Source organism: Haliotis cracherodii, unplaced genomic scaffold, assembly GCF_022045235.1.
Source record: "Haliotis cracherodii isolate W230 unplaced genomic scaffold, xgHalCrac1.p SCAF_38, whole genome shotgun sequence".
NCBI classification, from domain to species: domain Eukaryota; kingdom Metazoa; phylum Mollusca; class Gastropoda; order Lepetellida; family Haliotidae; genus Haliotis; species Haliotis cracherodii.
In genome coordinates this window covers 973,398-999,625 of record NW_027266295.1, presented here as the reverse complement: position 1 = coordinate 999,625, position 26,228 = coordinate 973,398, and the positions used below count along the sequence as shown (strand labels likewise).

Here is a 26,228-nt window from a genome sequence, read left to right as displayed (position 1 = left end):
ATCAGAATAGACAGATTATTTTGCGATTCTGTGTCGATCATTCTTCCGTGGAAATGCGGTTTGGAATTGGTCTTCAACAACCCATGATTGTCGTAAGAGGCTACTAACGGGATCGAGTCGTCAGGCTCGCTGACTTGTAATTGTTTGATGCATATCGTCGTATCCCAAGTGCATAAGTCGATGCTCATGATATCAGTCACTGGATTCGTAAAGGTGGAATATTACTGGATGCGGCGTTCAACAATAAACATAACAACGATTACGATAAAATGTCTATGACATTAATACTGCACTTCTGACCAACGTATCATATCGAGGCAGGTCTCAATTAAAAGGTGTGTAATTGAAGGTCAAATCAAACGTTTGCAAACGCTATCAAAACGTTACTAGGCTGAAAACAGTCGCCGAAACACAGCAAACCTAAGGTCCAAAACACAACTATGATACCCGTATCAAACACATCACCATCGAAAAACTCTATATTGCCACCACCAAACATGGATCTGTAATTTCTTTTGCCCCGGCAGTTTATCTGAAGATTTATATTAGCCCTATTTTTAAATTAACTGACACTGCACCTAAGTTACACTTTTCAAGTTAAAAAACAAGGCAATTTTGCGATCACCGATTTTTCAATCTCATCGAACAGAATGATTAGCTCTGTCAGAAGCGCCAGACAGTGAGAGGGGAAGCGATCGGAAGTATGGCAGCTGTGTCGGGACACAATATATGGGGCTATAACGCCCGGTGCGACCGAGCGTCCATGTCTATTACGGCACTGCATCAGCGATGTATTTATGGCAGCCTAGTGTCGCCATCAAACAGGCGGAGCCCCCAGATTGTGATATATTACTCGTAAGAATTTCCTGCCCAAACGGGCCAACCATATTTTCATTTTCATATAGATTCTCAAACTCGTATCCTATTTCATTGTAACAGGTTTATCATGACTATATCGGTCTTCCATATTACCAATTTTGATCGAATCCAATTGTGATAACAGAAGATAAACAAGAGGCAAGCGATGTTTCTGTGTGTTTATGTTTGTCATGTTCAAATGCAGTTTGGGACTCTGACTATTACTGCAAACTTATTGTTTTCTTGTTCGTTTTAAATCGGAATTAATCTTGCTGAAAATGATGGGCACGGGTGACTTTGTTGTGTCACGTTTCTCAATTACTCCAGTGCAGTTTGCAGAATATGTCCCTATCGAGTAGGAATTGCTTTTTGTATTAAAAATTGTCATCAGGTCAGTAACGCTCCTCGCCCACTGCCAATCTTAACATACGACTAACACGTCAAGATCCTGGTTAGAATAGGTCTTCAGCAACCCATACTTGTCGTAAGAGGCGACTAAGGGATCGGGGGTCAGTCTAGCTGACTTGGTTGATGCATGTCATCGTATCCATTTGCGTGGATCGATGCTCATGATGTCAGTCACTGGAATGTCTGGTCCAGACTAGATTATTTACAGACAGTCGTCATATAGCTGGAATATTGCTGATTGCGGCGTTAAACAACAACAAACACAATAAAGACTGTGCCATAACCTATAAAATAACAATCTGCCTTGACAGTTTTAGAGGAACTAACTTGCATCACAAATAATCGTGTATAATTGTATTCCTTTGAAAAATCTAATCTGGTCAAACTTGAGCTGTTGTCTGTAACGGACACCAGCTTTGAACGGGACGGAGCTATGTGGTGGGAGAGCGAATGGCCCTCGATTAATTGAATTTCACCTACCTCCTGCGATGTTCAAAGAGGTAAATTCGCTGTGTATATTCTGAGATCAGCCGACGAAATTTTGCAGATGAGATTTGACTCCGAGTCACATAACATTCAGACTATCCATGGACTTTCTTTAAAATGCATGTACGGTACTCGTTGCCTACGAGATGTAAGGCGCATCACATGCCTTTAAGAGCTGTTGACACATCTTACAGGAGATGCACATTTCATCACGTGACATCGAGAATTAACATGCACGAAATATATAACGGTGTTGTATAAAAAGATCAATAATCAGAATTATCGTCGATGGGAAGAAATATTAAAACACATCTGTGACGTCATTCTTTTGTTTGAGCGCTCCCTTATTTTTCAGGAATAGAGAGTTGTTTGTCAACTGTGCATTATCTTGAACCAAAATTTGAATTAATTATGAAGAGCCGTTTTCCACGCATTGTAAATGTCAGCTCGCGACGGGGCTTGGCGCACGTGCAACAGCGGCAGAGAAGGCATTTCTCGTGCATCACGCAAGGGCTACTCACGCAGTATAAATACAGACAACAAATAGTTCTGGTATATTTTTCAAATATTTACCACAACAGAATATTTTGTCAAAGTGTAAAAGTAGGGATGAGTTTTAAGTAGGGGAATATCCTCGTAACTCTCTATTCCTTAAAAATAATGGGCCTCGGCCCCTGCGGGGCCTCTGCTCGATTATTTTTAAGGAATGGAGAGTTACTCGGACATTCCCCTCTACTAAACGATAATCGATATTCAAGTGTGTCATTGATAATGTCTTACATAAACTATTGTGATGAAATAACGTTTTAAGTTACCGAAGCAGACGTGTCTTGTCCATTGCCGAAGACGGAAAGCAACTGATTTTGTTATTCTTTACATGTCCACAAAGTAATTCATGTATGTGAAGGGCACGGGTGGCCCAGTCGTCTAAGGCGCCGCGATTCGCTGTGCAGAGTTGCGTCCCGTGGGCACGCCAGAAACCTATGATTGTGGGTTCGAATCCCGGTTCGCCCGTTTATGTTTCTAGGTTTGTCAGCACCATACCGTGCTCGTGGGTTTCACCGAAGTGGTAAACGCCTGAGACCTGCATCACGTCGGGCTTTCCTGACACATTAAGCTGACACGCCGCGATATAACTGGAATACTGTTAAAAGCGGCGTAAAACCCAACCCACTCACAACCCATGTAAGTGTAGCAGGGCGTGGAGTCATCCGTGGTCATGTGGACAAGGCGTCCGACCTCGGATCAGAAGGTCCGTGGTTCGAATCCCATCACGGGGCTCGGAAATGTTATGGCCGCTACTTTGGCGCCCAACGTGGGGCTGAGCACGTTCATATTAAATTTGAGCAGAATAAGCCTCAGTACCCTACTATGCGGCCCGGGACGGGCCTTCTGTTGACGGGGAAGTATGTAGCAGGGCGTGGAGTCATCCCACAGATGGCCATGTGGACAAGGCGTCCGACCTCGGTCCGTGGTTCGAATCCCATCACGGGACTCGGAAATTTTATGGCCGCTACATATGCAAGTGTCACCACTCATCAGTGACGTGTAAGATGTTGTTTTCTCGCTGAGCTTTTTGCATATTTGCTAAAAGTTACTTCTCCGATATTTATCGATAACTGATAACTGATCGATATTATTTCCGTGGTCTAGTGGTAGAGCGTCCACCCAGAAGCGGAAGGTCCGGAGTTCGATCCCCGACCGCGTCATACCAAAATACGTTAAAAGATGCTACTTGTTGTTACCCTGTCTGGCGCTCGGCATTAAAGGGCAAAAACAAGGACTGGTCGGCTCGGAGTCAGTATTCTGTGTCTGAGTGGGGTATTCATGTTAAACTGTGGCATGGTATCTCAGTGAGCTAGCACTATAAATCTGCATCAGTCCGGACTATTACAAGCAGCCACACAAACACACACACACGTACATGAACGTCGCTATATAAGTGCAATAATCTTGGAAGCGACGATAAACCCCATTTCACCTCTCTCGCCTCATGTTTCCTTGATTTGTGTCCCAAGTTACAGCTTATCACAGAGACATGTGGTTTTTTTCAGCTTTTCAAATGAAGGCTTTCTTGTCAGTTGCAGAGAAAATTATGTTTCAGTTGATCTTTTTCAGTTCCTGGCGTTTCTTGAAAACAGAAAAAAGACGGTCAATCGGTTCCACACGTGTCATAAAATGGTAACTCGTGACAAACAACGGATCCTCGCCGCAAGACTTAAAACTTTATAATCCCGTTATTAACTACAGACCCTTTTTACCCCAAAGTCTGGACCGGATCACAGACGCGACTTGCTATATCGTGATGGTCCACCCACACAAGCGTCGTCACGAACATGCCTGTAGTCGCTTCATGTCGCCCTGTCGTTGACGTTTCGATGTTATGCTTCAAAAGTACATTCGTGTCCACTCGTCTCTTTCTGTAACGAGCAGGAACTCGGGTTGTCCCGGAATGATACGATTTTTAACGAATGACAGTGAAACGAATGTCGCTATTGCGTCCAGTTCCTTTCATTCGTGAACACTCGCCTCTTCCGCAAGAGTTCGGCATGTTCCGGAATGACACGAATGATACAGAATGGCCGTCAGTATGTCTCCCGTTGCTTTTCAGTGCAAAATATTAACGTATGCGTTTGTTTTGCTTCCTGAACTGGACATTTATGACAATTTTCAAGTCGCCGTCGGGTATTTTGTGAAGTTGTGAAGGGATTCCATGCCGTAGATGCCCTGAGTTCAATACTATACTTGGACGAACACGGGACTACTTGTACGTGCAGCTGTTATCGTTCTACTGACAATGACCGACGGGTGACCTCAAGTGTTTGTGCGCGTGTTTTCAAAAGTTGTCATACAGTCAGTGTGTAAAATAACTGAACTATTAACTCAGGCAATTTACAAACGCCCAAATATTTCAATTATTTTGCAATTATTTATCCATTTATTGTATAATGATAACGAATTCTAAGCAGTTTCATTTCTGTTTTATCATTCTGTGACTGAAAATGATAATATTAAAAGAAAAGTCAGCGTATGTTTTAGCTTTTGTTTTGGCTTCTATTCCTAGCATAAAACGTGTTTTGAGAATTTTGTAAATTGCCCAAGTGAAAATTTCAATCATTTTGCACATTGACTAACATGTACACGCACATCTCTGTTCGTGTGTGTAGCTGTTTGTACTAGTCTGGACAAATGTCGGTTTAATAGTTCCAGTCCACTAAAACCATGCCGCAGATTAACAAGGATACCAGACACAGTATGCTCTCTCCGAGCCGACCAGTCCTTGTTAGAGCCCCTTAATGCCAGGCAGTTTAACAACAAGTTCCATTTTCATGTCTTTTTTTGACGCGAACCACCGACCCCCGGCTTTCCAGACAGACGCTCTAACCACAACGCCGGGGAGACGTTTACCACTTTGATAAAATTCATATACACAGACATGATGCTGAGGATTCGAACCACGAAACCCTAGCACGAGAACTGGATGCAGCACAGTGAATTGCGGTTTATTCGACTCCCAGACCCGTGCCACAACATCATTTATGTTTAGTAATATCTGATTCTACTTTCCAATTCCGTCACCGCGTTCGGTTCCGACTGACATTTCTTTACAGATATCGAATCTACTTTTAAAAATTGCAAACCTTACAAGAATATTTTGTAACCAATTACCATCATGGCCAATGGTAACAACAGCAGCTCAGTCAATCGATCTGTTGACGATACCTTTTCACATTTACCGCATGTAAATATAATTATCTCCAATCACTATCAGACTTATAATCTGATCTGAGTAAGACCGCCTTAAGGCATACTATTTACCAACTAATAATTGCATTCATCCTCGATAATCATGTGTATTATATTCCATTATGTTCCGATACATGCATTGTTTCATTTCAGAAGTGATGTCTGCAACTCTATCTTTAGTATCGCTGAAACTTTGCACACAATGTACCGCGCTTGTGAGTGTAATTGATTGGATGGCTATTTGTAGCCAGCTCAAAACAAGACTATGGCGGCCAGTGCGTAAAGGGATTTAATTTACCTTGATAGAAAGTAGGTATAATACCCAGAATACCCAGGATCATGATACCGACTGGGTTGGGTATTCACCACTCTGTTCAGGATCTGATTTTGACTCCCTTGTAACTACAATTTCTGGAGGCCATGTATGATCTCCCTGTGACTTCAATTTATGGAGGCCATGTATGATCTCCCTGTGACTTCAATTTATGGAGGCCATGTATGATCTCCCTGTGACTTCAATTTATGGAGGCCATATATGATCTCCCTGTGACTTCAATTTCTGGAGGCCATGTATGATCTCCCTGTGACTACAATTTCTGGAGGCCATGTATGATCTCCCTGTGACTACAATTTCCGGAGGTCATGTATGATCTCCCTGTGACTACAATTTCCGGAGGTCATGTATGATCTCCCTGTGACTACAATTCCTGGAGATCATGTATGGTCTCCCTGTGACTACAACTGCTGGAGGTCATGTATGTATCGTCTCTCTGTGACTACAATTCCTGGAGATCATGTATGATCTCCCTGTGACTACAATTTCCGGAGGTCATGTATGATCTCCCTGTGACTACAATTTCCGGAGGTCATGTATGATCTCCCTGTGACTACAATTTCCGGAGGTCATGTATGGTCTCCCTGTGTACAACGTTACTAAAGTGCGACATATTGTAATTAATCAACAGAATTACTTCATTATAAGGCGTTTTTATCACCTGAAAGTTCGGCTGGCATTTTGGAAGTTTGACATCGTAAATGATATTAATAAATATGTATTTGCCAATTTACTGTGGTAAGGAAGGTTGGTCATTCTGATCAACTAATACCAGTGAAGATATATTAATAGAGTGAGTGAGTATGGTTTTACGCCGATTTTAGCAACATAACAGCAATATCAGGTCGGGGGACACCAGAAATAGCCTCCACACATTGTACAAACACAATACATTATCTGCCCGCATAGATACTGGCAATACCAAAATAAATAAATAAATAAATAAATACATTAATAAACTGCCTGCATAGAAACTGATAAACCTTATCGTTGTATTGATGTGAAGTTATTGGCTTCCGACACAATGTACTGACGCTTGTGCCATTTGCATAAACAACCAGGTTACCACGTAGTAAATAAATATTAAACATACAATTTGCTTGCAATCCCATCACGGCAGTTGAATGAGGACAAATCGTATTACCAGGATCATTACGGCAGGCATGTGTTGAATATATGCATGGGCGTGTTTGTTATACGGTTGAAGGCTTATAATGATACTTCTGACATGTATGTCAAATAAAATTGTGGTCGACCGCCAAGAGAGAGAGAGAGAGAGGGGGAGGTAGATAGCGGAGAGAGCGAGGTAGATAGCGGAGAGAGGAAGGAAGAGAGCGGAGAGGGGCACAAAGAGAGAGGCACTAACCGAAAAGTACTAATACAGGGGGACTGAGAGAAAGGAGCGAGAGGATGTAGTCTGACACGCAGAGAAGAGGAAGAGAGCGGAGAGAGGGGGGTAGAGAGCGGAGAGAGGGAGGTAGAGAGCGGAGAGAGGGAGGTAGAGAGCGGAGAGAGGGAGGAAGAGAGCGGAGAGAGGGAGGGAGAGAGCGGAGAGAGGGAGGTAGAGAGCAGAGAGAGGGAGGTAGAGAGCGGAGAGAGGGAGGTAGAGAGCAGAGAGAGGGAGGTAGAGAGCGGAGAGAGGGAGGTAGAGAGCAGAGAGAGGGAGGTAGAGAGCGGAGAGAGGGAGGTAGAGAGCGGAGAGAGGGAGGTAGAGAGCGGAGAGAGGGAGGTAGATAGTGGAGAGAGGAAGGTAGATAGCGGAGAGAGGAGGTAGAGAGCAGATAGAGGGAGGTAGAGAGCGGAGAGAGGGAGGTAGAGAGCGGAGAGAGGGAGGTAGAGAACGGAGAGAGGGGGTAGAGAGCGGAGAGAGGGAGGAAGAGAACGGAGATAGGGAGGAAGAGAGATGAGCGAGAGGATGTAGAATGACACCCATAGAGGACGGTAGAGAGCGGAGAGAGGGACTAAGAGAGAGCGAGGAAGAGAGGGAGGTAGAAAGCGGAGAGAGCGACTAAGAGAGAGCGAGGAAGAGAGCGGAGAGAGGGACTAAGAGAGAGGGAGGAAGAGAGATGAGCGAGAGGATGTAGAATGACACCCATAGAGGACGGTAGAGAGCGGAGAGAGGGACTAAGAGAGAGCGAGGAAGAGAGGGAGGTAGAAAGCGGAGAGAGCGACTAAGAGAGAGCGAGGAAGAGAGCGGAGAGAGGGACTAAGAGAGAGGGAGGAAGAGAGATGAGCGAGAGGATGTAGAATGACACCCATAGAGGACGGTAGAGAGCGGAGAGAGGGACTAAGAGAGAGCGAGGAAGAGAGGGAGGTAGAAAGTGGAGAGAGCGACTAAGAGTGAGCGAGGAAGAGAGCGGAGAGAGGGACTAAGAAAGAGGGAGGAAGAGAGCGGAGAGAGGGACTTAGAGAGAGGCACTAACCGAGAAAGTACTACTACAGGGTGACTAAGAGAGAGGATCCTGAGGATGTAGAATGAACCGCAGAGAGGAGGTAGAGATCGGAGAGAGGGAAGTAAAGAGCGGAGAGAGGGAGGAAGAGAACGGAGATAGGGAGGAAGAGAGATGAGCGAGAGGATGTAGAATGACACCCATAGAGGACGGTAGAGAACGGGGAGAGGGACTAAGAGAGAGCGAGGAAGAGAGGGAGGTAGAAAGCGGAGAGAGCGATTACGAGAGAGGGAGGAAGAGAGCGGAGAGAGGGACTTAGAGAGAGGCACTAACCGAGAAAGTACTACTACTGGGTGACTAAGAGAGAGGATCCTGAGGATGTAGAATGAACCGCAGAGAGGAGGTAGAGATCGGAGAGAGGGAAGTAGAGATCGGAGAGAGGGAGGAAGAGAACGGAGAGAGGGAGGAAGAGAGATGAGCGACAGGATGTAGAATGACACGCAGAGAGGGGGTAGAGAACGGAGAGAGGGAGGAAGAGAGCGGAGAGAGGGAGGAAGCGAGAGGAGCGACAGGGTGTAGAATGACACGCAGAGAGGGGGTAGAGATCGGAGAGAGGGAGGAAGAGAGCGGAGAGAGGGAGGAAGAGAGAGGAGCGATAGGATGTAGAATGACACGCAGAGAGGGGGTAGAGATCGGAGAGATGGAGGTAGAGAGCGGAGAGAGGGAGGAAGAGAGCGGAGAGAGGGGTAGAGAGCGGAGAGACGGAGGGAGAGAGGGAGGAAGAGGGCGGAGATAGGGGGGTAGTGAGCGGAGAGAGGGAGGGAGAGAGCGGAGAGAGGGAGGGAGAGAGGGAGGGAGAGAGCGGAGATAGGGGGTAGAGACCTGAGAGAGGGAGGAAGAGAGAGGGGGGTAGTGAGCGAAGAGAGGGAGGAAGAGAGCGGAGAGAGGGAGGAAAAGAGCGGAGAGAGGGAGGAAGGGAGGAAGAGAGAGGCTCTAACCGAGAAAGTACGACTACAGGGTTTCTAAGAGAGAGGATCCTGAGGATGTAGAATGAACCGCAGAGAGGAGGTAGAGATCGGAGTGAGGGAAGTAGAGAGCGGAGAGAGGAAGGAAGAGAGAGGAGCGACAGTATGTAGAATGACACGCAGAGAGGAGGAAGAGAGCGGAGAGAGGGAGATAGAGAGAGGGAAGTAGAGAGAAGAGCGACAGTATGTAGAATGACACGCAGAGAGGGAGATAGAGAGAGGGAAGTAGAGAGCGGAGAGAGGGAGGTAGAGAGAGGAGCGACAGTATGTAGAATGACACACAGAGCGGAGGAACACAGCAAAAAAAGTGTAGGTTTCCGTCTTCCGGAAACCTTCCGGAAACCTTCCGGATACCTTCCCATTTTGGATCCGGCCCGGATACCTTCCGGAAACCTTCCGGAAACCTTCCAAAAAAAATGTCAAAATTTGGGGGGTGCATTTTGTTCACTTAAGTGTGAAACACATAAAAAAATTAACTTGAAAATACCAAGCAATTTGAAGGTTGTTGAAGGCATCTGGAAGGTTTCCGGAAGGTTTCCGGAAGGTATCCGGATGCAAATTTTCTTCATGACTTGCTTCTGGTAAATAATGTTAGCCTGTGCATTACAGGTACCTGTTGTAATATTCTGTGTTATCTTAATGGTAAATATCCTCCTAAAACATTTTTGGAGAAGAAAATTGTTCAATTTCATATTTTGTCCTTTTCGGATGTTAATGGTATATAATGAACAAACATCAGTTCTTGTATAATGATATCCTTAAATTTCATGTCCAGACTTCCAGTTTGTACTGAGAAAAAGAAAAAGTTACAGGTACCTGTTGTAATATTCTGTGTTATTTTAATGGTAAATATCCTCCTTAAACTGAGATATGTGGGCATGCATTGTTCACAAGTTGTTTTGCGACATGGGTCCAATGTGTGAAGCTTATTGCTGGTGTCCGCCACCATGATATTGTTGCAATATTGCTAAAAGTGGCAAAACAGCATTCTCACTCAGAAAAAAATGGAAAGTCATTGGCTGTGTGCTTTGGCATTTGGCCCTGGTGAGATTAACAGATTAGTTTGGAATGGTATCAGTACTTGTTATATCGGGACAGTGTAGTTTCATGGGAATATAAAACAGAATACAATTGTCCCAAATTGGTGCATAAGACTAATGGCATCCATAGAAAACACCTAAATAAAGTACAGAAAAAATATCAATGTCATTTGTCTACTAAGGTGGAACTACAACTTTTGTTAAGTATTTATAGTAGGAAAACATTCAGGGCATTAGTACATTTCATATTTGTTCAGCACCTATGTTATGGCTGATCAGTATTATATATCTTTATGCTAATGAAGCAAAACAAATCATGTTTTTGGAAAAAAATCTTATTTATTGATTATATGGCATTTCATTGGTACATATCACAAATTGAAATTTGATCAAGCAAGAAGAGGAACTAGCATAAAGTAACCAGTGGTGTTTGCAAGGCCTTACAGAACAGACGCTTCAATGCCATTTTCTAAATAAACAAATTAGTCAAATCTCAGAAGAATTTTATTGAAGAAGAATATCTAAAGTCAATTATGTTTCTGCAGTAAACCACAAAAGTCATTCAGATTTGTATGGTCAGCATCGGTGTACACAACCTGGACATAGTCACAGTGCTTTGGCATAAATTCATTCAGACTTCATTAGTGTCATAATAAAACCACCTACAGTCACACTGATGTGGCATTATTCATTCAGAATCATCACTTTCTGAGGTGAATCTGTTGCTTGTTATCAGGAGTACTGTTCATCTTCCGGCGAGTCCCTTGTCTGAATTGTGTGAGCAAGATCTTCTTAAATGTAGCTGGTGTCAGATTGTGAAATCCAGGTACCTGAAACATTTCATAACATCTTTAGAAACTTGTTAGTCAAAAGTTATGAAACACACACATATTTACAAATGTTTAAAGTTTTTTTCTCAAACAGTGAGGTATTGACAATTTATCTTGCAACTGATATTTAACCAATCTTTGAACATGTAAATAAGCCATTGCAAACAGAAAAGTGTTCAGAAAATACAAAAATGTATCCGGTCTTCTAAAACAATACCACAAGGTTCACCTGAATTTTGCTTGAATGTTTGCATTACATCAAAATGTAACGAAGGGTAAACAAGACTATGCAAAACTAAGTTACATAGGTTCTTATACATAAATACATAAATGCAACTATTCATAATTATCAAAACACATGTCATGTAAGTGATCTCAAAATACAACATAATGAGCGAGTGAGTTGGTATAGTTTCATGTAGCTTGTTAGCAATATTCCAGCTATGGGCTTCACACATTGTACCCATGTGGTGAATTGAACCCGGGTTTCAGAGACTGTTTCACCCACTAGGCTACCCTTGCACACCAAATACAAAAGAAAGTATATTAGGAATTCAGACAATAGATATTCTCACCAAATTCATTAATTCATTAATGGAAGCTATATTGAAATTCAAATTTTGACAAATTAGGATGAGACTGTAGAAGCATTTATCTAAGTTATTATGGATATTAAATATCTACCGTTAATTGGTAGTCCATCATAGACAGTGATAACAAATTCAACTGAAAAGTACAACCTGAACCATCAACTAAAAACTATGTATATTACATTAAAGGGGCCGGTCATGTATTACCGGTATGTTCTCATTCATTTTTGACACAACCCTCCCTGAAAGAAAATGCAAAGCACTTTATATTTTATTGTCCATTTTGTCAAAAGTCTCCCCTAGAGACTCTCACATTTTGGGGTGACCCTCCCTGTTTGTTCTGATCTGAATTCAAATATTCATGACTCATTATCATATTTTATCATTCATCCTATCTTTTTTGAAAATTAACTAAATGAAGATTAACAATAACATGCAAATCTGCCAAAATATTGGCCTGGCAGAGTTTAAATTAATCATAATTACTGTTATAAAGTTTTGGATCCATCGTCTGTTTCTAAATACAGTGAAACCCAACTTTGACTTGTGTGGCATTGTTGAATCATCTACCCAATGTTCTTTATGCATTGATATGCATCTGCACAGAGTGGTCAAAGTCTGTGTCTGACACATAGTGTGCTACAAGGGAGACATCAGTTTGTGTCTAGCCAAACTGTCTGATAATCTCAAGGGCTGCCTTGGTAGCATCAAGGGATGTAGCTAATCCTAAATAAACATAAAACAAGTGACACCATCTCTTCTACAGAACACATGATCAAAGCCTGCCCCACCTTTGATGTTTATTACCTTGCTACTCTAAAAACAGCTAATTAGCAAAATGAACTCAATGTCAACTCATTGTGGACTAGGGATTAACAGGGCAATTAGTGTCGGGTGGGTATTAGTACTTGCAATTGTCTGTTAATTACTTAATTGAGTAGTGACGGCTTAGTCAGTTGTGCCTTTACAACTGCTATACAACTTATCGAGTCAGTTTACTATGTAACATGCTTCTTGGGACCAAGGAAATGTATCTTGCTGGATAACAGTTTTTTTCTAATTTATCAGAGATCAGAAATAATAATAATGACGTTTTTGATGTGCATTTCTTTGTTGTGTTCACTAGGATGATGGTGATGGTGTTTGAATTATTAGACACTATTTATTCCAAAAGAGGAATAGGGTTGGTGAAGAGGCAAAGCTTATTTGAACAACATATATATTGATATACAGAAACTGTACAACAAACAGATTAACTGTATCTACAGTTGAAACTATCATGATGCAAATTTTCAATGAATCAAAGTCATATCTTTTCAAGACTCAGATCAGGTTGTAGTGATTGAAGGTCACATTAAACTTGCTAATTTCAAATCATTCATCCCACACTTATGATTTGGTTTTCTGTTTTATGCCGCACTCAAGCAATATTCCGGCTATATGTAAATAATCGAGTCTGGACCAGACAGTCCAGTGATTGACATCATGAGTATCGACCCACACAATTGGAATCAATGACATGCATCAACCAAGTCACCGAGTCTGATCGCCACCTGATGGCGTTAGTCAACTCTTTAGACGAGCATTGTCGCCCGTAACGGAAAGTATTGGGTTACAAATATCCCTTGTAAAACCTTTCAACATGTTCAAATGACACATCAAAAGGCCATTGTGAAAAATTGCACCATGTTAGGATTCTTAAATACAGTTTCAGCTTGACATTGAGTACTTTAAACTTTAAAGTGAAAAATACATTCACAACAAGTGAGCTGTGTCTGCCAATCAGAGTCGGTGAGTAAATTGGAGTAGGGGACTAATTTCGAAGGTAAACTTGTTTCAACGTTTAACAACTACATGCATTTGTGTTTGTATGAGACGACGTGTGTTTAATTCCATATATTTCACTTCAAAGCATGTTATCACAATAAATTGAGTCGGGTATAGGATAAGTTGGAGTAGAGGCTAATTTCTATTGTAAACTTGTTTTAACATTTCACAATTATTGGTCTTTGCAAGTTATCAATCCTAGTTTAATTTCATTCATTTTACCAAGGTAAAAAAAAAATAAGGTGTCATTTTCGTCAAGTAATAATCGCCCTTTTTTGCTTTCGGCGAGTATTTCGCCAGTCAGTGCTGTTTTGCTAAGGTGTCATTTCAGCTATAACCCGCTTATTGCACATTATTAGTTTCAATTTATATCTATAATCATTTTAACCACTGTAATAAGTAAAAAATGAAATAAAAGTATATAGAAAATAAACAAGCACTTGTTATAAAATGTGCATCCGCAGGCAATATTTATAAGATAATCCTGCATGTAGCTGTGGCCATCACACTGAAGATGCACTTCACTTCTTTCTCATATTTCCAAATTACAATGATTTAAGACAGAATATGTACTATTATGTTAAGGGATATGATCTAAATTCAATTCTATTAGGTAATCCTGAAAGGACGTCAAAAATAAACTTAGAAATTCTTAAATCAGTAGAAGACTACATTCAGCTATCCAATAGGTTTTGTGATTGTACATAGCATCTTAAATTTATAATACTATTCCTTGCCGTATATTGCAGTACACTATTACTACTAAAAATGCGACCTGACAGCGCCGACAACGTAGTTTCTATAATAAGAACATGTATATAATTGTATTCCTTGACTTTACTTTTGTCATATCATATTGTATTCTAATTTTGGAGCGGTATTCAAATAAGTTTTTGCTTGTTTACCCATCCAGTTCACATATAAATGTTTAAAACAATATTTAGTAAACAAATAATTTAAACTCATGCAACAACATAGCGTGTGGAGACGATAGACCACTGAAAAGAGCATATATATGCACATCCAATGACCCCTGACATCACAAGGCATTGTTTTGCCAGTGTGTCAGGCAACAGAATACTACGAATTACATCACAGGGTACTGTGACCTGTTTGAAAAGTTAGGTACTGTATTCTAAAGGTAGGCCCAAAATTCTAGACAATCCAGTGATTGATATTGTGAACATCAATCCACACTGTTAGATGGTCACTGTCAGATGCCATGAACCAGGTCACCGAGCCTATCACCTGATCTATTAGGTTATCTCTTATGGGTGAGGCTAAAACGGCACCTCAGCAAAATGTCACTGATTTCTCCAACGAAAACAGCACCTTGATTTGGCAAAAAGGGCTACTAATTGTTGTCTGTTATCTGGAGAGACATGTTGATTCCTGGCCGAAATATATATAAATGAAATTTCTATAAAATAACTATTTATTTCCTACTTACTAAACTAAAATAAATATGACATATATAGTATACCTGTTGTCCAGTTTCTTGACATTTTCGCCAGACTCAGGTTCAGCTTGACATTGAGCTAATCTGAGTAAAGCTACTTAAAACTTCAAAGCATGTGAACTTTCAATGATAAGTTTAGTTGCACCTCCCAATCAGAATCATGAGTAAATTTGAGCAGAGGCTAATTTCTAATGTAAACTATTTTTAGGTGACTAACATTTAACAATTATTTGTGTTTGCAAGTTTAATTGCATTTATTTTACTTCAAAGAAATCAAAGCATTATATTTTCACAATAAGTTTAGTTGCATCTCCAAATCAGAGTCGGCAAGTAGATGCTATTTTTTAATGTAAACCTTTTTGAACATTTCTCAGTTATTTGTGTTTACAAGTGATCATGCAAGTTTAATTTCATGTATTCGGGCATATTCAGACCCAAGGTAAAAAAAATAACAAGGTGCTGTTTTCACCAGGCAATAGTAGGCGAGGTACTATTTCCCTCTATAGTATAACCCTCTCTTACAACTAGCATAGGTTGATGGGGACCAATTCCAACCCGGAATCCCCAAATGAGTGGGTATGGTTTTATGCTGTTTTTAGCAATACCACGGCAAGGGACACCTGACATAGACTTCACACATTGTACCCATGACAAGAATCGAACCTTGGTCTTCAGCACTTCAACCACTAGGCTACCCCACCGCCAAAATTCCCAACATAATAAACTTGTCATCACGGTATTCTTCAACAAGTTCAAGTGAAAATATCCATACCTTTCAAATGTCTTATCTTCCACTTCATGTTCCATCTTCCATGTTCACTGTTGCAAAACTCCTGTCATTTAATTTGTTCTTGATTATTCACACCTGCAAAAGTAAGTTTAGTCGGTACGGTATGAACTAAAAAAATGAGTCACTATAGAGTATCTAGATAAAGGAATATAAATAAGCAAACATATTTCTACATCATATACATTAGCAAGGATTAACATAAGTTAGGTAGATTGCTTATCCTACAAAAATTAAATCACACATTTACTAACATATGTAAAACAGAATAAGTGGCTTACAGAAGATAAAGAACTTTAATACGTGATCAATATTATTAACATATTCCTTACCTGAATCAGAGACCATATAAAAGTCTATGTATTATGGTCTCTGTCTGAATATGTCACATCTTCAGCTCCCTGCAATCGAGGTTGTGAAACATTTCTGCTGTAGGAATATTACATCCGCTGGGATATCCCTTGTCACACTGCCTGGCATGGTAGGCAAACGCATATTCCATACACCACATAGGTATACTTCCTAATACACACTGTCGAAATCCCCGCGGCTCCCAATATGGCCTGTATGAACTGTAATCGGCCAACCTCGTCTCTTTCCGTAACTGCTGCAGAAATGACCGCTCGTCATTCGTGACCAACTCGTGTTATTCCGGGACAAGCAAGTCTACCCATAATTCCCTGTATGGCCGAGGGCGCCATTTTGGAACACAAATGTAAACAAACACTCAAACCTCGTGTAATCGATGTACACCGTGATGCTTGATTGCGATATGCTTACCTCGTGTATCGATACATTGTTCTCAATCACCTCTAACTCGGAAATCCCGGTCGAAATCCACCTGAGCCATCCACAACGAGGACGTCAAGTATTTCGATAACTCGATTGACAGCCGAAGGAAGGAAGAGCAGCTTGCAGATGCCAGGTACGTAGCAGGGCTTCGAGACATAATGTTCCATGATTTCTATACAGAGATCTTATGAAATGGATTGATTTAGATATTTTCCTGATCTCCATGTTACTACTGTAAACGTCAAGGGCCTTTTAGTTTTGTTGTTTTCGGAAACCCTTTGTTATTATTATGATCAAGTGTTTGTTGTGACGTGGTATTTCTATTTGGGATTGCATAAGAGCTACAGGTGCAGGACTTTTAAGGGTCGTGTCCTTATTCTCAACATAACGCTGGGATTTGATGATGAGGGTTAGTTACCAAGGGTATAAATCTGGCAAAGTGCATGTCAAACAAAACGTGGCATTCAATTCCAATCATGTGTTGCCACCTGAACCACCTGAAAGTGAGATATGGATTACAATGAATAATGACAGCTTATCAATCTTTAACAAATTCACACTGAAACATTGAAAGGATAAAGACAAGTTAGTTGTTTTCTGTTTCAGCATGTTCAGGGTTTCTGGGCAGGTTCACAGACATCCTCAGGGAGGATACCAAGTATTGAGTGAGTATTTTTGTTTGTGATAAATACAAACTACATGTATTCATCATGGTATATTTCAATGTAATGTGAAACATCACGCTCACAATAGTCCAGCTCTGTGATGGCAGCCTGTAAATAATTGAACATGGACCAGGCAATCTAGTGATTGTTATTTTCAGCCAAGATCCATGCCCTCAGAGTATGATGACAACCTAGTCTGACCACTCAATTCATTAGTTGATTAGTGTTTGCAGCGGTAGAAACTAACACTTTCAGTCCACTAGTCCTAAAATGATAGCATATAGCAAAACCTTTAAAATGTCAAAATGACTAGTGCCAATTTCTAACCCTGGTGTTTGGATGTTGTGTTTGTGTGTGTATGTATGAGTGTATTTAGGTTGGTTTGTTGTTTAACGCCGCACTCAGCTATATGACGGCGGTCTGTAAATAATCGAGTCTGGACCAGAAAACCCAGTGATTCATATCATGAGCATCGAGCCACGGAATTTAGATCAATGACATGCATCAACCAAGTCAGACAGTCTGACCACCCAATCCCGTTAGTCACCTTTTACGACAAGCATAATGGCCTTTTACGGCAAGCATGGGTTGCTGAAGACCTAGTCTACCCCGGAATCTTCACGGGTCGAGTGTATTTAACTTAAATCATGAATCTTATACTTGTTTCTCTGTGCTTTTACAATGTAACCCAAATTTTCTCTGGAATAATAAAGTATTCTCTTATTTATATCATTTCTGAACAAAGTGTCATATCAAGGTTAGATCTCTGTCAAAACAGTGCCATGGAAAAGCCAAACAAATAGCCTAGAAATAAAAGTAAATACTGCATTGCATTAATCTGCATTTCAAGAAAATGTGGCAATAATTCATGGAATGATATTCACCTTGGTGAGGATCTCTCTGCATTGTCGAACAAGTTATTTCCTATGTAATGTATGTGTTGAATGACCCTGACTTTGTTGTCAAAATATTGTTTTAACATTTGTTAAATATGGGGATAAATGTCATCTCTGAATGTTTGACATGAATTATTATGATTAGGGTAGTTCTAAGTCGGAATCACAACCGGGGTCTTTTCATTTGAATCAAATGTACAACATGTACAGTTTGGACATTTCTGTGATGTGAATGCTACTTATGTTTGTAGAATGTCCGGATGAATAAAAGAGACAGTCATCCGTGCAGCATCAATGCAAAGAAAGACCATAGAAGAGCAACAGTGAGTGGTAAATATTTTGAAATTATTCTGTTTGGTTCATATGGTTATTTTGCAAATATGTCTTCAGTTTGTTCCTTATCGCTGTAGGCACGGATGTCCTATTATCTAAGGCACTACAATTTTCTGTGCAGAGTTGCATCTCTTGGGCTTAGCAGAAACCTATAGTCATGGGTTCAAATCCTGGTTCTCCCCGGGTTAAAGCGTTTGCTCGTCACGCCGAAGACCCGGGTTCGATTCCCGACATGGGTACAATGTGTGAAGCCCATTTCTGGTGTCCCCCGCCGTGATATTGCTGGAATATTGCTAAAAGCGGCGTAAAACCATACTCAGTCAGTCAGTGGTTCTCCCCGATTATGTTGCTAGGTTTGTCAGCATTATACACATACTCGTGGGATTCATCAAAGACCTGCATCACTTAAGACTTTCTTCCCACATCAAACTAACATGCGGTGATATATCTGGAATACTGTTCAAAGCAGTGTTAAAGCCAAATCATTTATTTAACACTGCATCCAGCAAAAGTTTGGCTATATGACAAGGATTGTGAATATATATTTTTCCATGTTGATGAGTTGAAACAATCACTAAATGACATCTCTTAAAAAGATTCCCAGCATTCCAAGCCTAATTAATAGATAAGGTTGTGATTGAGTAGGCTCATTGATCACATGTAATCATACCACAGTGATGTGGGATATTGTCCATAATAGTTATCATCGGTTTGTCTGGACCGAGTTCATTACATTAGTCACTGGTTTGTCTGGTTGAGATTTGAGATGTGATTATCTTAAATGTTTAGCATATAACAAGACTCACATATGACAACTTAAGTGATTTTGCTGCCTTCTATCTGTAAGTACATGTGGCAACAATTCTTTTTGATTGCTAAAATCTTTTTACATAATGCTGCAGAAACTGAAGTCCTGCTTGAGATCCCTGGATGAGTACTCCAGGTTGACAGTCTGGAAGGACCAGACAAGGGAGTCCTAAACAGAGGCTGCACCCCTTCAGATATCAGAGGTGATTTGCAGACAGCGATGATGAGGGTCCTGTTATTTCAATGGAGGCCGACCGAGAAATTGTATGCCAAATGGTACTGGGACACTCAAAGGCTGGTCTGGCTAATGTGAGAAGACCAACCAATGCCAAGCTGGAGTGGAATTCTTCCAGGACATTCAGGAAATTCTTGTAAACACTTGAAAGGAATGATAAATGGGACTTATTGTCTTTAAATGTGGACCCAAACACCAAATGGAAAGTTCACAATTCTACTAACACAATGCAGCAGAGATAGAGTCTAACTGGTATCCCCTCATCCTGGTTCCTGTTCATCCATGGCAATATAGAAAGAAAAGGAGGATTGAGGGAAAGTTAGTTATCTGAACTGGTGAACATAATCCGTAGGTACTGTCAAGCGAACAGTTATCACACTCTGTTATGAGTATTGAAGAATAGGATGAAATTGCATTCTGCATCAGGAACCATCATGTGGACACTGTTCAATGTACGATATACTATAGGCATATTAATAAAAGAAATTGATAATTTGATTGTTGCTTATGTTTCATTTGCCAGCTGTGTAAATGGGAATGTTTCATGATTTTGCCTCAGTTTAATAGCCACACTTATCTTATGAAACCATGCATTGCTTGGGCATCTCAAGATAAATAACACATGTTTCCTTTGCTCTGAAAACGTCTGATGACACATTGATCTGTTATGTCAAAGGTTAAAGTCACAACCAGACAAAAAGTTTGTTTGTGATCTAACTCTTCCTTTGGGCAGGGGTCGAAGTTGGAAAAAGGTCGTGTGTGATCTATATATACTACATTTTCCCTTAAATTGCCTTTTCTACAGAAGTCTTAGTAACTCTTATACATATACTGGTTACATTACTTCCATATTTTGGTCAATGATATGTTGAATTCTACCAAAGGACTGCATATTTGGTTTATGTGCTGGATAGCTCTTTGAAATGTTTTTGAAATATTTATCACTGATATTGAAGGTCAAATTCACACTCAAAAGTGATAATTCATGAGGGGTTGAAGTGTAAGATCAAGGCAACAGTGAAGGGGTCATTCATAAAGTATTTCTGCAATTATAACTAAAATGCCTATTTCTGGAGATATTTGTGAAGTATTAAGCACATCGTTGTTATATTATTTGAATACACATATATGTGCAGTGGTTACAACTCCAGTGTCAAATTAACTGTCAATCCCTTTTAATAAAATAATTCACAGTAACTGAGGAAGAGCTTACTGTAGTACCATACAACTAGGGTGAGGCAAATGTCAATGAAGTTAGTATTTTGAATATAACAAGTACATGTACCGTTACAAATAGTCTTATTATCATCTCACTAGGACCAAAGGCCCAAGTGAGCACATTGTCAATGACTTTTTCTTTTTCTCAGTACAAACTGGAAGTCTGGACATGAAATTTAAGGATATCATTATACAAGAACTGATGTTTGTTCATTAAATACCATTAACATCCGAAAAGGACAAAATATGAAATTGAACAATTTTCTTCTCCAAAAATGTTTTAGGAGGATATTTACCATTAAAATAACACAGAATATTACAACAGGTATCTGTAATGCACAGGCTAACATTATTTACCAGAAGCAAGTCATGATGAAAATTTGCATCCGGATACCTTCCGGAAACCTTCCGGAAACCTTCCAGATGCCTTCAACAACCTTCAAATTGCTTGGTATTTTCAAGTTAATTTTTTTATGTGTTTCACACTTAAGTGAACAAAATGCACCCCCCAAATTTTGACATTTTTTTTGGAAGGTTTCCGGAAGGTATCCGGGCCGGATCCAAAATGGGAAGGTATCCGGAAGGTTTCCGGAAGGCTTCCGGAAGACGGAAACCTACACTTTTTTTGCTGTGGAAGAGAGCGGAGAGAGGCACTAACCCAGAAGCATCATTAGAAGGGAACTAAGAGAGAGGAAGGGGGGTGAGGATGAGGAAGAAGGAGAAGTGAACGAGCAATATTTTGATGTCGTGCCACACTTGACAATTTCAAATTCAAGATATGTCATAAATAGATTCAAAGGGGAGGTCAAGCCAGGTAGTTTACAGATACCGTAAAACAGTGAATACATCAGATGTTCACAAATATATCATGACAAGTGAGCCTTAGATGGACCAAAGGTGGTATAAACACACGCTAGATGACAGGTATGAGGTGAGGTGAGGTGAGGTGAGGTGAGGTGAGGTGAAATGGGGTTTAACGTCGCGTCCAAGATTATTGCACTTATATAGCGACGTTCATGTACGTGTGTGTGTTTGTGTGGCTGCTTGTACTAGTCCGGACTGATGCCGATTTACAGTGCTAGCTCACTGAGATACCATGCCGCAGTTTAACATGAATACCCCACTCAGACACAGAATACTGACTCCGAGCCGACCAGTCCTTGTTTTAGCCCCTTAATGCCGAGCGCCAGACAGGGTAACAACAAGTACCATCTTTTAACATCTTTTGGTATGACTCGGTATGACTCTCCGGGCGGACGCTCTACCACTAAACCACGGAGGCGGTCTGACAGATATAAGGACAAACACCAAGGTCTACAAGATCCTACATCATGTGAGAAATTTGATGTCGTTCATACTATAACGTAATTGTTGTCCGCTGATGTGTGAAATGACAACTGAGGAAAAGAGGCACTCTAGAAAGAAAGTAAAATGAAACAAATGATTGCGATTTCTCTAGCGAATATCAATTTTCTAAACACATTTAGTCAATACCCGAGAGAAAAGAAAATCATAATATTTGTACAAAGTATTTTAGTGTCCAAGTGCTGAAATCACACGCTCCGTAATCTGCTTCCAAAACAAACCTATTTGGGGGCGTGGCATAAAGCTGTTACAACTGTTTTCATTGGCTGTTACGCGTATATTTATCCTGTGATTCTTAGCCGATATATAATACCGTTTCCGCTATTTCTGTTAATTCTACAAACAACAGTGCATTTAATGTTGAATGTGTGAAATTATTAATATCATACTGTTTGGGTAATAAAACACCAGCTGCCCTCGGCCCTATCCCGCACAATAAATATCTGTCAGTGATTAATCTTCTGAGTAAATGGCTGAAGGCATCTTTATGGATGTTACCAAGGTGACAGAAGTTGTGGACACGGAAATCAAATCTGAGCAGACAGAAAAAAGTCATAATGTATTAAAATATCAGTTGCAGAAGCAGGCAGATCTTAATGAACCTGGATCAATCCATTTTACTGTGAACAGGGATGCACGAAATTAAAACAAAAATACAAATTGTCTTCACTGTTCACAAGCATAAGATTCACGAATTTTTCAAAATAGACACTACAGAGGTTTAAAAGAATTGTCTGAAATGCTAGAAAATTAGTTTTGCCCGTTAAAAGAAGATCGAATATTAACCACCGATCCACCTTCCTGTGGATTGAAGTATTTCATTTACAAAGAACCCTATAGACAATTTTTCTATTATCTGCTATTAATCTGTATATAGTCAGACTGTCTTACATCTCTTACATTACTTGATTGAAATAAACCACCTTCATTAATCTTATCCCATTACTAAATGGAATCATTCCACTGCTATCAACCTCTATATTGTAGCACTATCTTCAGTGTCCCGGTTCGCCCCGAGTATGTTTCTAGGTTTGTCAGCACCATACCCGTGCTCGTGGGTTTCACCGAAGTGGTAAACGTCTGAGGACTGCATCACTTCGGGCTTCTCTCCCACATTAAGCAGACACGCCGCGATATAACTGGAATACTGTTAAAAGCGGCGTTAAACCCAACTCACTCACTATCTTAAGTTGTCCCAACCAAAACCCCCCGGCCCTATGCTCGATGAACATATTATACGGGTCAGTGACAACACGGATTACACTGAGCCATGGAGAAACCACTCATGCATGGTAAGACAACCCAGGTATAACTGAGCTCTAAAAATTAGACGACCCGGGTTGTATTCGAGGAGACAGAAAGACCCATTCCGAGGCAGAACCAGACAGACTGGGCGTCGACCCGATCATCACGATCGTTGAAATTGCGCTGCGCGTTAAATACTGATAACCCGTATTAACAATTTCGCTTGGGGGAAATTTCGCGTGTTGTTTTTCATCCTCTGTTTTAAGCTATTTCAGTTTTTCAAATTTCATTTTGGTCAAGAATTTGTGATTAAGCATGCCTAAAGTTTTAAAATATGCCAAGTTGATATATTGACTTTACTTGCCCTTTAAGACATTCCGTTATCTTAAATTTAAGGGCCGGATGGGTGGCCTAGTTGTTAGAGCGTTCGCTCGTCACGCCGAAGACCCGGGTTCGATTCCCGACATGGGTACAATGTGTGAAGCCCATTTCTGCTGTCCCGCGCCGTGATATTGGAATATTGCTAAAAGAGGCGTGAAACCATACTCACCCACTCACTCACTCACTTAAATATAAAGTACAACTAGCGGATCCGTGCAATTGTCACCTTACAGTCCGCCTTCGCTGTACAGTGAGTGAGTGAGTGACTTGGGTTTAATTCCGCTTTTTGGAACGTTCAGAAATGAGCTGAATCGTGTATCCTTGCAGGGCCCCGCACCCTGGTCTTGACGTGGCGAACGAACGCTTTAACCACTAGGCTACCTAACACCCCTCTTAAACGTTTATGGGTCTAATGCTGTCATCGCGTGTCTAAGCCATCCATTAAGATGTGTCGGTCAGTATTTAATAACAAACTTCATTTCCTTAGGCAAATAATCGATACTTCGTGTGGCAAGCGCATTTTCTGGGAACACGAAACGTATTGTCCATTGAAACTGTAAATGAATATACCAACACATCCCTTAATCTATTAACTAAACTCTACTGTTTACCGGCAGGATATTGTTTTTAAAAAACACTCTGCCTAGACGTAAACAGATCAAGTGAACGAAATGTCCGAAAATAGTCTCATTTGATGTCAATTGAATTGCCTCCGTGGTGTAGTGGATATAGCGCCTGTCCAAGGAGCGGAAGGTCGGTAGTTCGATCCTTTGGTCACGCCATGCCACAAAAAAACGTTAAAAGATGGTACTTGTTGTTACCCTGCCTGTCCCTCGTCATTACGGGGATAAAACAAGGACTGGAGGGTTTTGTGTCTGAGTGGGGTATCCATGACAAGCTTTGGTATGGTATCTCACTTTGATTTGTTTGTTTGTTGTTTATCGCCGCACTCAGTAATATTCCAGCTATGTGACGGGGGTCTGTAAATAATCAAGCCTGGACCAGATAATCCTGTGATTGACATCATGAGCATCGATCCACGCAATTGGGATACGATGAACCAAGTCAGTGAGCCTCACCGACCGATCCCGTTAGTCGCTTCTTACTACAAGTCACCCTCTCTCTCCTCTCTCGTAGTCCCTCTCTCGTAGTCCCTCTCTCTTAGTCTCTCTCTCTTTGTCGCTCTCTTCCTCCAACTCTGCGTGTCATTCTACACCCTCTAACCAACCTCACTCTTAGCCCCCCCACACACACCCCCCCACACACCCCCACGACCCCAACACTTGCTTAGTACCTCTCTCTTAACCCGTGAATGTACGATTACGATAAGGTCTTCAGCATCCCATGCTTGATGTAAGAGGCGACTATGCGACTAGGAAGCGACTAACGGGATCGGGTGATCAGACCCGCTGCCTCGGTTGATGCATGTCAGCGTATTCATAATGCTCATGATGTCAGTCACTAGATTGTCTGGTCCAGACTCGATTATTTACAGACCGATGTCATATAGCTGGCATATTGCTGACTGCGGCGTTAAACAACCAAAAAACCGAAACCAAACCGGACTAGCGCAAGCAGCCACACCCCACACGCACAAGTACAATACATCGCTACAAGTGCAATACATCGCTACAAGTACAATACATCGCTACAAGTACAATACATCGCTACAAGTACAATAACATTGGACGCGACGCCACACTTTATTTCCCCTAACTTACCTGTCCTGAATGACCCCAGCTCGACCCAGAGACAAAAAGAATCAGGGTAATACAATATACTAATTACTCAGCGATTCTCCGGGGACAACATTGTGTGTTTTAATCTGTTGAGTGGAGACACTCAAACACTAACCTATGACCTTGGCTACTCAAGGTCACATTAAATAGCCGTGATGTCTGTTTTTAATATCGTTAGTGTAGAATAAGGGCTTATAGCGTGGCTTTAGTGTACCCATTTCAGTCTTGTTAATCCCAGTGATTGGGATTTGAGGGGTTCAATACATACATAATGCTGTGTAAGTAGAGACAGTCTGGCTCGCTTGATGAATGAGAGTGCTGAGTTGCACTTTGATTGTCGCACTTCTAGATTGTAATGACGGGCGACGTTGTCCACGTTGTTGGAAGATTGGCAAGGATTTTAAAACTCTTCCCTAACTTCTATCTGCCCTAATCCAATGCTTTCAACTGCGTTCACTGCAGCTAACCACTGAATCAGTGTTTGGTGGATAGAAATATGATCTGACCAACATACCGTTCAGGTTGACATCCTTAAAGATTGTAGCTGGTTAAGCATTATGCTAATCAATTATTATTTTATTTCTTAAAAATGGAATTAATCATACTGGCTATTTTCAAGTCGGTTTTGTGGCTTCCAGTTGATAGCATCAAACATCATGTCGAATTTCGTTTGACTTATTTAAATGTTGATTGTTTGAGTGATGTTAAAGGCAATTACAATATGATGACTACATTAATTTTGTTGCTTGTATTTGACATTTATTAATACAT

At 40.9% G+C, this 26,228-nt stretch overlaps 1 protein-coding gene and 1 long non-coding RNA gene across 3 annotated transcripts in view; both read left to right on the top strand.

Moving 5' to 3' along the window:
- Positions 1 to 26,228, top strand: part of LOC139477955 (atrial natriuretic peptide receptor 1-like) — a 309,333-nt gene that overhangs the window by 14,645 nt on the left and 268,460 nt on the right. The window lies entirely within an intron of this gene.
- On the top strand, positions 16,487 to 19,527 carry LOC139477959 (uncharacterized). 2 transcript variants are annotated; one of them, XR_011654168.1, is made up of 4 exons: positions 16,487 to 16,706; positions 17,180 to 17,238; positions 18,386 to 18,457; positions 19,370 to 19,527. It is a non-coding gene; the product is annotated as an uncharacterized lncRNA (long non-coding RNA). The 2 variants fall into 2 exon arrangements; XR_011654167.1 differs by having other exon boundaries at positions 18,386 to 18,464.